Raw genomic sequence first — 15,958 nt, 5'->3', positions numbered from 1 at the left:
CCAATCGTATTGATATATCGGGAATACGTTTGGGTAATTAACATATTTAAGGGATTAACATTGCAAGATATACGAGGTGTGGCTAGAAAAAAACCGGACTAGTACTGGTGAAAAAATAAAACGAATGCAATAAGGCTGAAAGTCGCGTGGCCTGTCACGTGACTCTCGCTCCGCCTACTGCTCGAGTTTCATCTGCCTCCTGCACTCAGTCTGCCCGTGGCGTCTGTTTTAAGTAGTTGACGTTTTGTCTGTGCGTCGGAAAATGTTGAGTGTACAGAAAGAACAGCGTGTTAACATCAAATTTTGTTTCAAACTAGGAAAATCTGCAAGTGAAACGTTTGTAATGTTACAACAAGTGCACGGCGATGATTGTTTATCGCGAACACAAGTGTTTGAGTGGTTTAAACGATTTAAAGATGGCCGCGAAGACACCAGTGATGACACTCGCACTGGCAGACCATTGTCAGCAAAAACTGATGCAAACATTGAAAAAATCGGTAAACTTGTTCGACAAGATCGCCGTTTAACAATCAGAGCAGTGTCTGAGTTAACAGGAGTTGACAAGGAAAGTGTCGAACAAGTTTACCGATTACGACGAACATACCCGTTAAGACAATGCGGCAAAACTAGGCGTCAATGGGCTACGTCAGCAGAAAACCGACGCGAGTGCCTTTGCTAACAGCACGACATCGCCTGCAGCGTCTATCCTCGGCTTGTGACCACATCGGTTAGACCCTAGATGACTATAAAAATATGGCCCGATCAGATGAGTCCCAATTGCTGTTGATAAGAGCTGATGTTAGGGTTCGAGTGTGGCATGGCGCAGATCCCACGAAGCCATGGACCCCAGTTGTCAACAAGGCACTGTGCGAGCTGGTGGTGGCTCCATAATGGTGTGGACTGTTTTTGCATGGAATGGACTGGGTCCTCTAATCCAACTGTTCCGGTCTTCAACTAGAAATGGTTGTTTGGCTGCTTGCAGACCATCCGCAGCCATTCAAGGAATTCATGTTCCCAAACACCGATGGAGATTTTATGGATGGCAGTGTGCCATATCACAGGGCCACAACTGTAGTGCGATTGGTTTGAAGAATATTCTGGGCAATTTGAGCGAATCATTTGATCACTCAGATCGCCTGACATGAATCGAACATTTATTGCACATACTCAAGAGGTCAGCTCATGCACAAAATTCTGCGCCGGCAACCCTTTCGCAATTATGGCTGGCTGTAGAAGGAGGGGACTTCCAACGATTAGCTGAGTCGATACCACGTCGAGTTGCTGCACTACTCCGGGCAAAAGGAGGTCCGACCTGATGTTAAGAGGTATTTCATAACGTTTCTCACCTTAGTGTACCCTGCCTGAATACTTTCAAAGCTGATGACACTCTCATTACATTAGCTAGTTAGTTGTACATTAGCTAGTTAGTTGACTGCAGTCGCTCTTTTACGCGACAGTCTGGGATGAACGAAATACATAATGTTGCATGCTTCTAGGCTTGAGAAGCTATTCATACTTATGCCAATCAACTTCTCACTCCTACTAACCCTTATCATGTGTAATGGGATTTTAGAGACATATTATCTACATTAATTCGGCATCTACCAGAGGTACTACTGAGGCACATCAGTAAAGACGAGGGTGTCTAGTGAGGAAACAATAAAGAAGAAGCTGTCCGGCGTCCCTGCTGGTTGTCGACTAATACGCGAGAAGAGGCCTATCTTCGAAGTGATCGAAGTTCCTACTTTGCAGTGTTGATCGAAAGATATAGAGAACGAGTTAGCAACAGGCGTGGAGATGAAAACAGAGCGTGCTGCGAAGAACTGGGCGATAACTCAGGCCGAGACAGCGAGCTGTTACGAGAAAAAGAAGGGAAGCAACAGGTGGCTACCGCAGGAGCCGGTAGCCGTCCCACACGTACAGCAGTATAAGCGCAGACGACAGGCGGCTCTGCTGGAGGGAGCAGGCAACGGACCAGGGCTCTTGCCTGTCATCCTCCTCAGCTGAGCTGGGGACTCCGGCCCGCCTCGCAGAAAAGTGAACAGCGGAGGACGAGGGAAACAACGCTCATTGGATTGGACGCTTCTGCCGCCGCCCCCCCCCCCTCACACTAGCTACGTACACTACTGGCCATTAAAACTGCTACACCATGAAAATGACGTGCTACAGACGCGAAATTTAACAGACAGGAAGAAGATGCTGTGATATGCAAATGATTAGCTTTCCAGAACACTCACATAAGATTGGCGCCAGTTGCGACACCTACAACGTTCTGACATGAGGAAGGTTTCCAACCGATTTCTCATACATAAACAGCAGTTGACCGGCGTTGCCTGGTGAAACGTTGTTGTGATGCCTCGTGTAAGGACGAGAAATGCGTACCATCGCGTTTCCCACTTTGATAAAGGTCGGATTGTAGCCTATCGCGATTGCGGTTTATCGTATCGCGACATTGCTGCTCGCGTTGGTCGAGATCCAATGACTGGAATCGGTGGGTTCAGGAGGTTAATACGGAACGCCGTGCTGGATCCCAACGGCCTCGTATGACTAGCAGTCGAGATGACAGGAATCTTATCCGCTCGGCTGTATCGGATCGTGCAGCCACGTCTCGATCCCTGAGTCAACAGATGGGGACGTTTGCAAGACAACAACCAACATCTGCACGAACAGTTTGACCGCGTTTGCAGCAGTATGGACTATCAGCTCGGAGACCATGGCTGCGGTTACCCTTGACGCTGCATCACAGACAGAAGCGCCTGAAATGGTGTACTCAACGACGAACCTGGGTGCTCGAATGGCAAAACGTCATTTTTTCGGATGAATTCAGGTTCTGTTTACAGCATCATGATGGTCGCATGCGTGTTTGGCGACATCGCGGTGAACGCACATTGGAAGCGTGTGTTCGTCATCGCCATACTGGCGTATCACCCGGCGTGATGGTATGGGTGCCATTGGTTACACGTCTCGATCACCTCTTGTTCGCATTGACGGCTCTTTGAACAGTCGACGTTACATTTCAGATACGATCCGTGGCTCTACCCTTCACTCGATCCCTGCGAAACCCTAAATTTCAGCAGGATAATGCACGACCGCATGTTGCAGGTCCTGTACGGGCCTTTCTGGATACAGAAAATGTTCGACTGCTGCCCTTGCCAGCCCGTTCTCCAGATCTCTCACCAATTGAGAACGTCTGGTCAATGGTGGCTGAGCAACTGGCTCTTCACAATACGCCAGTCACTACTCTTGATGCCCGCATCTCGTGGTCGTGCGGTAGCGTTCTCGCTTGCCACGCCCGGGTTCCCGGGTTCGATTCCCGGCGGGGTCAGGGATTTTCTCTGCCTCGTGATGGCTGGGTGTTGTGTGATATCCTTAGTTTAGTTAGGTTTAAGTAGTTCTAGGTTCTAGGGGACTGATGACCTAAGATGTTAAGTCCCATAGTGCTCAGAGCCATTTGAACTACTCTTGATGAACTGTGGTATCGTGTTGGAGCTGCATGGGCAGCTGTACCTGTACACGCCAAACAATCTCTGTTTGACTCAATGCCAAGGCGTATGAATGCCGTTATTACGGCCAGAGGTGGTTGTTCTGAGTACTTATTTCTCAGGATCTATGCACCCAAATTGCGTGAAAATGTAATGACATGTCAGTTCTAGTATAATATATTTGTCCAATGAATACCCGTTTATCATCTGCATTTCTTCTTGGTGTAGCAATTTTAATGGCCAGTAGTGTATATAACTCTTCCCAGAATATTAGGCAATACTTCTGCGACCGTTTTCTGGTGTGTTCCACCAGACCGATTTAGGAAGTATTAGGTTGGCGCACAAGTTCGTTGCGCTTTCGTTTTGCATGTTGACATTACAGTTGCTATGGATTTATTTATCGATTGTCATTTTATATGTAGTTCACTGCTGCTATTGGAGTTTACGTATGGTCATTTTTTTCATTTGGAGGTAGCGAATGGAGCTGTGGACCTAGAAAAAGGAGTGTCAAGTTGAGAAATCGAAACGTTTTCGATATATTCTTCTGTTTGAGTTCAGCAGAGGGGCGACGATCAATTTGGCGTTAGGAAGGGTAAAGGCAACAGAGATGCAGTTGTAACGCTGGGGCTGATAGTGGCAGCGCGAGTAAATGAAAATCGAGATACGTTCCTACTATTTCGTGACCTGTTAAAAGAGTTCGACAGTGTGAAACGATGCAAGATGTACTATATTCTGAGAAAAATAGGCGTAAGCTATAGGAGAATAGGGGTGGCATGCGATATGTACAAGAGGCAAGAAGGAACAATAAGAATTAGCGACCGAGAACTTGTGTTCATATTAAAATGGTGTAAGAGAGGGATGTTGTCTTTCGCACTTACTATTCAATCTGTACATCAAAGAAGCAGTGACTGAAATAAAAGAAAGTTTCACGAATTGAATTAGAACTGAAGGTGATAGGATTTCAATGATAAGACTCACCGGTGACATTGCTACCGTTCCGGCGTAACGACAATCGGCGGCACGAAGATGAAGAACGCAAGAGCACAGAAGGCTGTGAGACGACGCCAGTTAATAGTTCGCTGACTAGCCACGACAGGAGCGGCCTCTAGCGAAAGAGAATATAAGCGCCGCTCCTGCCAGACTCGGCCAGATCAAATGGTTCAAATGACTCTAAGCACTATGGGACTTAACATCTGAGGTCATCAGTCCCCTAGACTTAGAACCACTTAAACCTAACTAACCTAAAGACATCAAACACATCCACGTCCGAGGCAGGATCCGAACCTGCGATCGTAGGAGCAGCGCGGTTCCGGACTGAAGCGCCTAGAACCGCTCGGTCACAGCAGCCGCCCCCTCGGCCGGACAGTAGAAGACGAACACTTGTAGACCCAGACTAGAAGAGCTGTTACGTGTGATCCATATCCATTACTTGCAAGGACTTCTATATAGCGAAAGACATTGATTATTTTTAGACCCGGACTAGAAGAGCTGTTACTTGTGATCCATATCCATTACTTGCAAGGACTGGCACATAGCGAAAGATATTGATTATTTGATGTCGCCAATAGCTTGCGACACCACATTGTAAACCAAAGTTAAGTATTGTATATCGACTTTATTTTAATAAAAACCATTAATATGATATGCTCGAATTGTGGTATAACTATCCGAGAAAGCAGCATCCTTTAGGCACCCTGTAAGAGACGAGTGGGCAGGATCCCACAGCTATTCTCAGTGAAAGTGAAGAAGAATTACAGGATCTGCTAAATGGAATGAACAGTCTAATGAGTACAAAGTATGGGTTCAGAGCAAATCGAAGAAAGACGAAAGTGAAGTAGCAGGTATGAGAACAGGGAGGAACTTACCGTCAGGGTAGTTGGTCATGAAATAGATGAAATTACGGAATTCTTCTACCTAGGCAGCAAAATAAACCAAGCAAGTAGGACATAAAAAGCAGACTAGCATAGGCCAACAGGGCATTTTTGGCCAAGAGAAGTCTATTAGTATCAAACATAGGGCTTCATTTGAGGACGAAATTTCTGAGAATGTACGTTTAGACCACAGCATTGTGTGATAGTGAGACATGAACTGTGGAAAAATCGGAAGAGAAGAGAATAAAAGCATTTGAGATGTGGTGCTACAGAAGAATGTTGAAAATTATGCGTACTGATAAGATAAGGAATGAGGAGGTTCTCTGGACAATCGGCGAGGAAAGGAATATATGAAAAACGGTAATAATAAGAAGAGTAAAATTATAGAACAAGTGTGAAGACATAATGAAATAACATCCTTTGTACTAGAGGGAACCGTAGAGGGTAAAAACTGTAGGGGAAGACAGGTTGGAATACATCCAGCAAATAACTCGTAGCGTTGTACCAACATTCCAACACCCTCGTTATAGAAGACAGCCACCAGTGCTTTCCGCCAATTCTCTACACTGGCCTACAGCTCTGAAACGGAAAGGTTGCTCAGGAGAGGAATTCGTTGCTGGTGGCATCAAACCTGACGGAAGATTAATGACTTTAAAAAACGGAGGGGTGACAGCAGATGAGGCAGCCAGCAATATTTATGCCGTGCATGGGGATAATGGCAATGGACAAAGTACGGCGAGAAAATGTTTTTCTCGTCTATGCGAGGTTCGTTTTGGCATCAGTGACGCCCCACGTTCAGAAAGATCTTCGTTGTTTGATAAAGATCGTTTGAAAACATTTTTTTTTTCCTCTTTCGCTCTCTATCGAACAACCTCCAAGGAACTTCCTTTCTTCTCCTCAAAACCAGATGATTCGCGGAATCGAAAAGTAACCACAACTTTGGCACACTAAACAGTAAATAAGAATATTTTATTGATGACTAAAGTTATGTGTATCTGTTGTGTTTATTAAACTTCCGGTAAAACGCTACGATCTTGTACGCCAACCCAATATATCGAGTGTTGAATATAAATATAGTGCCACCCGGTTTCAAAAGAAGTCTGTGCAAAAACTACAAGACATACAGAAAAGTGGCGCACAGCAGTGGACACAGTATCTATCCAAGTTTAGATTCGAATTATGTGCCATGGTGTGGTTACAGTTGTATCAGGGCATGTAGACAAATCATTTACTTTGTACGACGGTCATTCGGAAAGTAAGGAACGATCGGTCGCGAAATGGAAACCACAGTGTAAATCCGATGAAGTTTTGCACAGGTGTGTTGGGCTGTGTCTCTAGTATGCCGTCGATCGCGTTACGACGTTCTTTTTAGTTTTGAGCACACAGGGAGCACATAAAGATACCTAGAACAATAGTGTCTCCCTCCAAGTATGAGGGTCTGGTGAGAAATTTCGCCTGAAGTTATGCAGCCAACATTACACAACTGTCTTGCGTAGACAATTCTCAGCCGCATTCTGCAGAGGCAATGAAGATCCTCCTGCATTGTTTCCAATTGGAAAAACTTGATTACCCACAATACAGCCAGTAACTGTCTCACTCTGAGTTTCATCTCTGCTCACATGAACCGCTGGCTATGAATACAAGATTTTGGCACAGACACCGAGCTGTAGGCCAGTGTAGAGAATTGGCGGAAAGCACTGGTGGCTGTCTTCTATAACGAGGGTGTTGGAATGTTGGTACAACGCTACGACAAAAGTTTAAGTCGGATCGGCGACTATGGAGATAAGTAGCTGGAGGGTGTAGCTAACTGTTGCAAATAAAACAGTTTTGATTTTCACTGGGGTAGCCATTTCGCGACCTATCGTTCCTTACTTTCCGAATAGCCCTCGTATTATCGTATGGAATTAGTTCGCGCCTAAAGATAGGCAATCCAAAGCACAGAAGTGCAATGCTGGCTGCTGTCGTAGCAGGAGCACCGACTTCAACGAATTGCGAGCACACACTTTGACGTCTGCTGCGCACCCGGTGGTGGCCACATTGGGCAGTTGCAGTTTGAGTTAAAAGCTTAGAGTGCTGTTCTGTCACTGAGATGTGTCTATTTGCTGTATGTCTCGTACTTTTCATGCAGTCACCTTCTGAAACCACAGAGATACTCAGGAATAACACCTCGCACGCAACTGCAACCAGTCGCTTGCGAATTTTTTTTTTCCACAAATTAGCTTTACAGCAGTCAGCTTGAGCGGATAGAGCAGCTCTCCAAGTTTCGGATCGTAGCATGCTCCGTGGTGCAGCTGCAAATGTGTCAGAACATGTATACAAATCACCGTTTGGAGCGCGATGTGGGAGATCGCCTTGCGTCAATATGGGCGGTATTGCCGTTATAATCCAAAAGTGATGACATTACAACTGACGAACTAATCGAACTAGGAAGAAATAATTTACCGTAGGCTCCAGACGACCTGCCGATTCTATATGACGTCACCCCAACATCAAGAAACTAAATAAATAAAAATGGCAGTTCTTAAAGAAATTGTGGTAATGGTAGGCCTCGAGGTATAATTTAAAGAAACGTGCATGTGTAACATCAGTCTGGTGCCCGAACTTCCGACAAATAAAACGAAAAAGTCGCGAGATTTTTTCACTTCATATATTCTGGCGAAACAATTGAGAAGACTGGCCAGATAAAGACCGGTTACATAATTCATTCCCATATAACAGAAACAACCTCTGAACTTACATAAAATATCTACAACAAAAAACAACCCAAAATAAAGAAAAGGGAGACACTAAAACACAGTCATGAAGTCGAGTGCTTTTATGCGTTCTGAAAGATTCATTTTAAACACAAAGAGAGACAGTGAAGAAATCCAAAAGAAAAAACACACTTGTTTGTAAATTTTCTGCTTATCAGTCGTGATTTTCTTTTATTTGTATTTTGCACGACGCACTTTACCATTTCAAGATGCGTTTTACTCTGTGTGCTATGTCAGTTTTTCATAAAGTTTTAGATGTACGAGGTTCTGCGCTGTATTGTTGCCTTTAAGTTTTCTTGTTCACATTCCACACATACTAACCATTAGACACAATTTTTCGTGCACAGTACACATCGAGAATAATAAACCTATATAAATAGTCAGTTATAAAGATGTTTTCTAATGGATCAAGTCAAAAAACACACATATCCAAAAACTGGCTCTGAGCACTATGGGACTTAACTTCTGAGGTCATCAGTCCCCTAGTACTTAGAACAACTTAAACCTAACTAACCTAAGGACATCACACACATCCATGCCCGAGTCAGGATTCGAACCTGCGACCGTAGCGGTCGCGCGGTACCAGACTGTAGCGCCCAGAACCGCTCGGCCACTACGGCCGGCACACATATTCAGCTAAATTTCATGCACAAACTATAGTAAAGATGTAATAAACAGACTAAGAGCAAATAAGGATACTGAAACGTATACCAACACTTATTCGTATATAACCAAGGCAAAAAATTATTGGGCATATTGAAAGAATGGAAGCAATTAGACTCACTAGAAATGTTGTGAAATTCTACGAAAGAAGTACAGCTGCAACTGAAACACAAAAATTAATCGTTGGAATAAAATGAAACCTGATGGAAACAAGGATACGAATGTGATATAATACACTCCTGGAAATTGAAATAAGAACACCGTGAATTCATTGTCCCAGGAAGGGGAAACTTTATTGACACATTCCTGGGGTCAGATACATCACATGATCACACTGACAGAACCACAGGCACATAGACACAGGCAACAGAGCATGCACAATGTCGGCACTAGTACAGTGTATATCCACCTTTCGCAGCAATGCAGGCTGCTATTCTCCCATGGAGACGATCGTAGAGATGCTGGATGTAGTCCTGTGGAACGGCTTGCCATGCCATTTCCACCTGGCGCCTCAGTTGGACCAGCGTTCGTGCTGGACATGCAGACCGCGTGAGACGACGCTTCATCCAGTCCCAAACATGCTCAATGGGGGACAGATCCGGAGATCTTGCTGGCCAGGGTAGTTGACTTACACCTTCTAGAGCACGTTGGGTGGCACGGGATACATGCGGACGTGCATTGTCCTGTTGGAACAGCAAGTTCCCTTGCCGGTCTAGGAATGGTAGAACGATGGGTTCGATGACGGTTTGGATGTACCGTGCACTATTCAGTGTCCCCTCGACGATCACCAGTGGTGTACGGCCAGTGTAGGAGATCGCTCCCCACACCATGATGCCGGGTGTTGGCCCTGTGTGCCTCGGTCGTATGCAGTCCTGATTGTGGCGCTCACCTGCACGGCGCCAAACACGCATACGACCATCATTGGCACCAAGGCAGAAGCGACTCTCATCGCTGAAGACGACACGTCTCCATTCGTCCCTCCATTCACGCCTGTCGCGACACCACTGGAGGCGGGCTGCACGATGTTGGGGCGTGAGCGGAATACGGCCTAACGGTGTGCGGGACCGTAGCCCAGCTTCATGGAGACGGTTGCGAATGGTCCTCGACGATACCCCAGGAGCAACAGTGTCCCTAATTTGCTGGGAAGTGGCGGTGCGGTCCCCTACGGCACTGCGTAGGATCCTACGGTCTTGGCGTGCATCCGTGCGTCGCTGCGGTCCGGTCCCAGGTCGACGGTCACGTGCACCTTCCGCCGACCACTGGCGACAACATCGATGTACTGTGGAGACCTCACGCCCCACGTGTTGAGCAATTCGGCGGTACGTCCACCCGGCCTCCCGCATGCCCACTATACGCCCTCGCTCAAAGTCCGTCAACTGCACATACGGTTCACGTCCACGCTGTCGCGGCATGCTACCAGTGTTGAAGACTGCGATGGAGCTCCGTATGCCACGGCAAACTGGCTGACACTGACGGCGGCGGTGCACAAATGCTGCGCAGCTAGCGCCATTCGACGGCCAACACCGCGGTTCCTGGTGTGTCCGCTGTGCCGTGCGTGTGATCATTGCTTGTACAGCCCTCTCGCAGTGTCCGGAGCAAGTATGGTGGGTCTGACACACCGGTGTCAATGTGTTCTTTTTTCCATTTCCAGGAGTGTAGAAAGAGGCATTTTTAGGTAGACGACTGAAGAGTTTGCCTGACCAGAATAACTTGGTCTGACGGTAAGAAAAAAAGAGTCCTTTCTGAGAGAAAGAAAGTAATACGGCCGCAAGAAATGCTACAACAAAAACCCGAAAATGCTCTTTCTCGTACATAGGACCCAATATGGCCGAAACGTGAACAGTAAAGATAATACTTCACCATATACGATGAGACATGCCGAACTGCCTTGTTCTTAATTTTCCATGACAACTATTATGAGGTAATCAGAAATGATAATTGATTGACCGTCTGACACTGGTTTGTAGTGAAGATGAAATGCAGTTTCAAGTTAACAACAAGGTGACGTTACAAGTAGCAGCTGTGGCCCGCAAGCAGATCAAGCTGCAGATATTGGAATTCCAGCAAGCTGACCAGGCGTGTCCACTGCGCCCGCAACGGTCTCCTGTTTACATGGAACGCCGCTCACCTGCCCGCCGTGAACGGAGAGCACCAAATGAAGAAGATTATCTGCCGCTGTCGTGTCCATCCCATTGTCCTTGATTACATTCCACGTCATATCATCGAGCACCTGCTTTCACTTCCACATTTACATGGAAATCCTGTCAATAACAAGCTGCGCGGTAGTGTGCAGTGAATTCGTCGCTGATTACAGGGTAGCTTCGTATTACACGATACCGATATTCGTGGTGGGAGAACTTCTATTCCCTAGTTTGATTTAACAAGTACGGATGGTAATTCAGTTCAATGGACATTTGACAGCCTTTTGAGTAATCGTTACTGTGTTTAGAAACATCAAAAGACCGACTTTTCTTACTCGAAAATGATGACGGAGCTATTAGGACTTTCTCTTTCGTCTGACAACACAATATTATTAAATTTAACTACTTTTTTCGGTTGTTTCTTTATTTATTGTCTAGTGAATGAGGTGATTTTACATGACTGAAACTGAGAAAGAGGTCCCCACGTTATTTTATTATTTATTGTTACTTTCGTCAATCTTTTATCAACAGCTGCAGGTATATTATCTTCGCTCGCGTTTGTCCTTTTCCGTCTTCTTTTTCTTCATTGTTTTCATATATCTCCAACCAATGATTCCAAATGTTAAAGGAAGATCATGTTAAAGTCAAACTGAGAGTATGACAGCAAATTATGTATACTCCCCTATACATGGCTTTCTTAAAACATTTTGAAAGTACTGGTAAGCTAGAAATTGAATGGCAATTGCCTACGTTATCTCTTGTACCCGTTTTATAGAGTGGTTTCACTACCGAGTATTTCAGTCTGTCAAGAAATTAGCTACACCTCAATGAGAAGTTGCAAAAGTCACATAATCGTACTTCAAATTTCACCATACCCATGGGAATCCTAATTCTTGCTGCGTAGCACAATATCTTGATCGGCAGTTTCCAACGAGAAACTTCTCACATACCGTGCCCTGTCACTTGAGCCACCGAAGAGCTAACTTGGAAATACAAACCACTACCGTATGTTTCCATTTGTTTCACCGTATAGTCGCTCCGAATGTATTTTTCGTACCTCCAGAGAATCTTAAATAATTCCTAATACAAACCGTTCACCCCCTGATTAATTTACATCATCGTTTAATAATGTACACTACCCTTGCGGACACTGATCGTACACTTCCCACCCCGAGAAGCGATGATTCTGTTTAATGATTTTGCTCTTTTCACTAACATGAGCTTGTTCGCCCACTTTGAAACGCTAAGCATCGATTTCGGCCACTGGCAGCGTCCGTAAAGTACGGCAATTCAACGACGAGGGCTGCACGGTATCATTTTCCACCCGCAATACCCGAATCCGGCAGGTCTTGCAATGGCTACGCTTATTACTTCCGAAAGTTGCACTGAGCGCCTGACCAGTATGAATAACGAAGGTCTGACTCAACACGGAGAAAAATTTGTCACCGTCTGTCTAGAGTTTACGCGAAATAGTCTTTCTTTTCGAATTATCTTCGCAAAATTATTACGAGTACATTCATCTGGCTCAGGCGCTGGTATTCGTGGTGCTCTTTCTGTAATATTTATTGCCGTACGGAAATGGGTTTCGCACAAAATTTCTACAGGATTCTGGGTACTGCAAATTCCAGCACAGACATCAGCGGTTGTTGTTCATACGCCCAACGACGTAGTAACGGACCGGGACAATAGCGGCGTTTATGACCTTCGCCGTAACAAATGAGGGCAGTAAACGTTTCCACTGCACAACTTTGTACTTTTGTTAGATAAAGTAAACAGCAATAATTGTGTGGAACATTCAGCTACAGAACATAAACTGTGGAAGTTCTACAAACTTAATATTTCCGTGAAATGGTTTTCACCTCACAAGACCGTCGCCAGATGACATCTATCCCCGTTGAAGACGATATCAAGGTGCTTGAAAATTTTCAGTAACGGTATTATGTACGAAATGCGCTTCACAAAACTTACAGAGTAAAATTCATTCAATTGTGGCATATCAGACCACAAATGGTGTTACCAATATGAGTTTTGCTGCGATAACTAACTTCTGTAATTAGAGAATAGAGAATATGAGCCGAAACCTGTTGAGTCACTACCTTTAGTTCCGTGCAGTGCAGCTGCTATTTAAACAAATCGACTACAAAACAATACATCTAAGAATGAATAAGCGGAAACGAAGAGGTGGAGACGACAGGTTAGGAAGTCAAAATAAGTTTTAGGTTCAGACTATGGTACAACGAAGAGTTCAAATGGCTCTAAGTACTATGGGACTTAACATTTGAGGTCATCAGTCCCCTAGACTTAGAACTACTTAAACCTAACTAACCTAAGGACATCACACACATCGATGCCCGACGCAGGATTCGAACCTGCGACCGTAGCATCAGCGCGGTTCAGGACCGAAGTGCCTAGAATCGCTCGGACACAGCGGCCGGCTGTGGTACAACAAAATTACAATCTGTAAACGGCCGGCCGCGGTGGTCTAGCGGTTCTAGGCGCTCAGTCCGGAACCGCGCGACTGCTACGGTCGCAGGTTCGAATCCTGCCTAGGGCATGGATGTGTGTGTTGTCTTTAGGTTAGTTAGGTTTAAGTAATTCTAAGTTCCAGGGGACTGATGACCACAGATGTTAAGTCCCATAGTGCTCAGAGCCATTTGAACCATTTGAACAATCTGTAAACGAGTAATTGCCTACATTTCGTAACTAATTTCACACCTTAAAAGAGCGGAATGTAAAGTAATTTAAGAGTAATCGGTAGTTGTAGATTTAAGAACAAAGAAGTACTAAGCTTATTCAGACAGGTTAATCTTAATTATGAACTGTATGCTGAGAGTTCGTTGATTTCAAGAACTTTCAATAGTTGCAGCTTTCGCTCTGTATTTGACGATAGACTGACTGGTAACTTGAACATTTTGTCACATAGTGCTCAGCGTATGTAGTCAGGACGACTGCATCCTCCAGTTGCCTATACGTAAAACAACAGCATCGTCCTCGAACAAACACACTGAGCAACGGACATTATGTGCCAGAACACGTTGCGCAAAACTTACAACTCTTTTTATTTCACGAAAATTTCAGTACATTGAAACGAAGTTTTCGGTAATTGGTAGTATGCGAAGGTAAACAAGACTTTGTTGTACATTTAATCCTCTTAACACTTGTGTCAAATTAGACACTGACGGAATTGGGGTTTTCTTAAATGAAACGATGTACTTTTCATGACACTCCAAAAGTTGTTGAAAACCCAAGTGCAGCGATATAACGCTTATTAATATCGGCAGTGAAACTTTTCGCATAAATCTGTTAGTATTTCTAAAATGGATGTACACTTATTCCTCACTGTCAGACAACACTCGCTCTGGGTTTAAGAACGACATACATACCACCATTCACGAAATATGACGTTATAAACAATTACACGCGTGAAAAACTGCCGCTTCATGCACGACTTCAAATTTATTACTTCTGTGCTACTAACTCTATTCTAAATCAATTTCGCATAAATTAAGTATCCACATAGGATGCTAAATGCACCTACAGAACTATATCATGGTACTTTACTACACTTACAGTCGAGTCAACTAAAAGGAAATCCCTGACACGCGGCAGCGCTTTCCACAGCTTTCAGCTGCGAAGCGCAAACTGATGTAGGCGAAAACTATACCCGTAGACGCGCCAAACATCTGCTCCCAGCTTAGGGAAACTATGTTTCTAAGTTTGGATAGTGTACTTATACATTTGTACATTATGCATATTTCTTTGCACGACTCTTCCTTAATTTCAAAGGTGTTTTCACGAATGCACGTAAATAAATTTTTCCGATATTACGCTACAAGCACAGTTCATTTTTTTTTCGTTTCTAGCGGAAAATTGACAAAATATATACCTGGACAATGCCATGTTTTTGAGCTAGTATCCAATAAATGTGCTAATACTAAATAAACGTCGTGTGACTAGGGCCTCCCGTCGGGTAGAACATTCACCGGGTGCAAGTCTTTCGATTTGAAGCCACTTCGGCGACTTGCGAGTCGATATGGATGAAATGATGATGATTAGGACAACACAACATCCAGTCCGTGAGCGGAGAAAATCTCCGACCCAGCCTCCAGCCGGGAATCGAACCCAGGCCCTTGGGATTGACATTCTGTCGCACTGACCACTCAGCTACCGGGAAGGGGGGGGGGGGGGAACTCTGCTAATACTACGTTTCTACGTTAAAATATCGATGGGAATGACAGGACGGATTGACCCATATGTCAACAGGTATTGGTTTCCTGATATATCGTTACAAGAATGTGTTCCCTACTTTTGACCAACACTACCTCCTGAAGGAATACGTGACACACTTTTTTTTCCGCCCTGTGTACACTGAGAACAACAAGAACCTTGTCTCATCCATTTTGTGTAGATCGAAAGCTGCTTTCATATTTGGTAAATTCTTCGAGTCTAGAATGGCGTGCTGCCTGCGAGAAAGTCAGCTCGGTCACGAAATTGCGGAATTCCGCCAGGCTCGTATCCTCTTCGCCAGGCACCAGTACGAAATATGAGGTACTTGAAGCAAACGGTTACGAAATAAATCAACTTCAATCTCTTACCAGATGAAGGGACAGCTTAATTTGACATCAGGTACAGCATCCAGGAAAGGTGCAGCAGAAGAACTGCTGCAGTACAGGCAGACCAGAATTACCATATCGAAATAAAAGTGTATAAAAATTTGTTGGGTCCAATAGTTATGTACAGATGGAAAATGTAGCAGAAATTAAGAAAAGATGGAGGGCAGCAAGAAACCTTTAGAAGAAAGGTGTGAAACAAAACAACAATCTGAAAAAGGTGACAGTTCGAAAATCTGTCGATCGTCTTTCAAAAATTAGTAAGCATTTGGCGAACATAGAGAATAACACAAAAACATAAATTCTGACTCTACATGTGTTCCACATCTTCTGAGCAGGGGGTTTACAGAACCACTATCATATTATTTATCGACCGTTCCACTTCCGAATAGCGCGTGAAAAATTGAACACCTATATCTCTCTTACTTTACTACGACT

The 15,958-nt window shown here is 44.6% G+C and overlaps 1 protein-coding gene across 1 annotated transcript in view; it reads right to left on the bottom strand.

Annotated features, from left to right (window-relative positions):
* Positions 1-15,958, bottom strand: part of LOC126237384 (uncharacterized) — a 451,256-nt gene that overhangs the window by 70,070 nt on the left and 365,228 nt on the right. The window lies entirely within an intron of this gene.

Source organism: Schistocerca nitens, chromosome 2 (assembly GCF_023898315.1).
Source record: "Schistocerca nitens isolate TAMUIC-IGC-003100 chromosome 2, iqSchNite1.1, whole genome shotgun sequence".
In the NCBI taxonomy this organism is placed as follows: domain Eukaryota; kingdom Metazoa; phylum Arthropoda; class Insecta; order Orthoptera; family Acrididae; genus Schistocerca; species Schistocerca nitens.
Note: the sequence above shows the minus strand (reverse complement) of the source record. Positions and strands in the feature narration are given on the sequence as shown.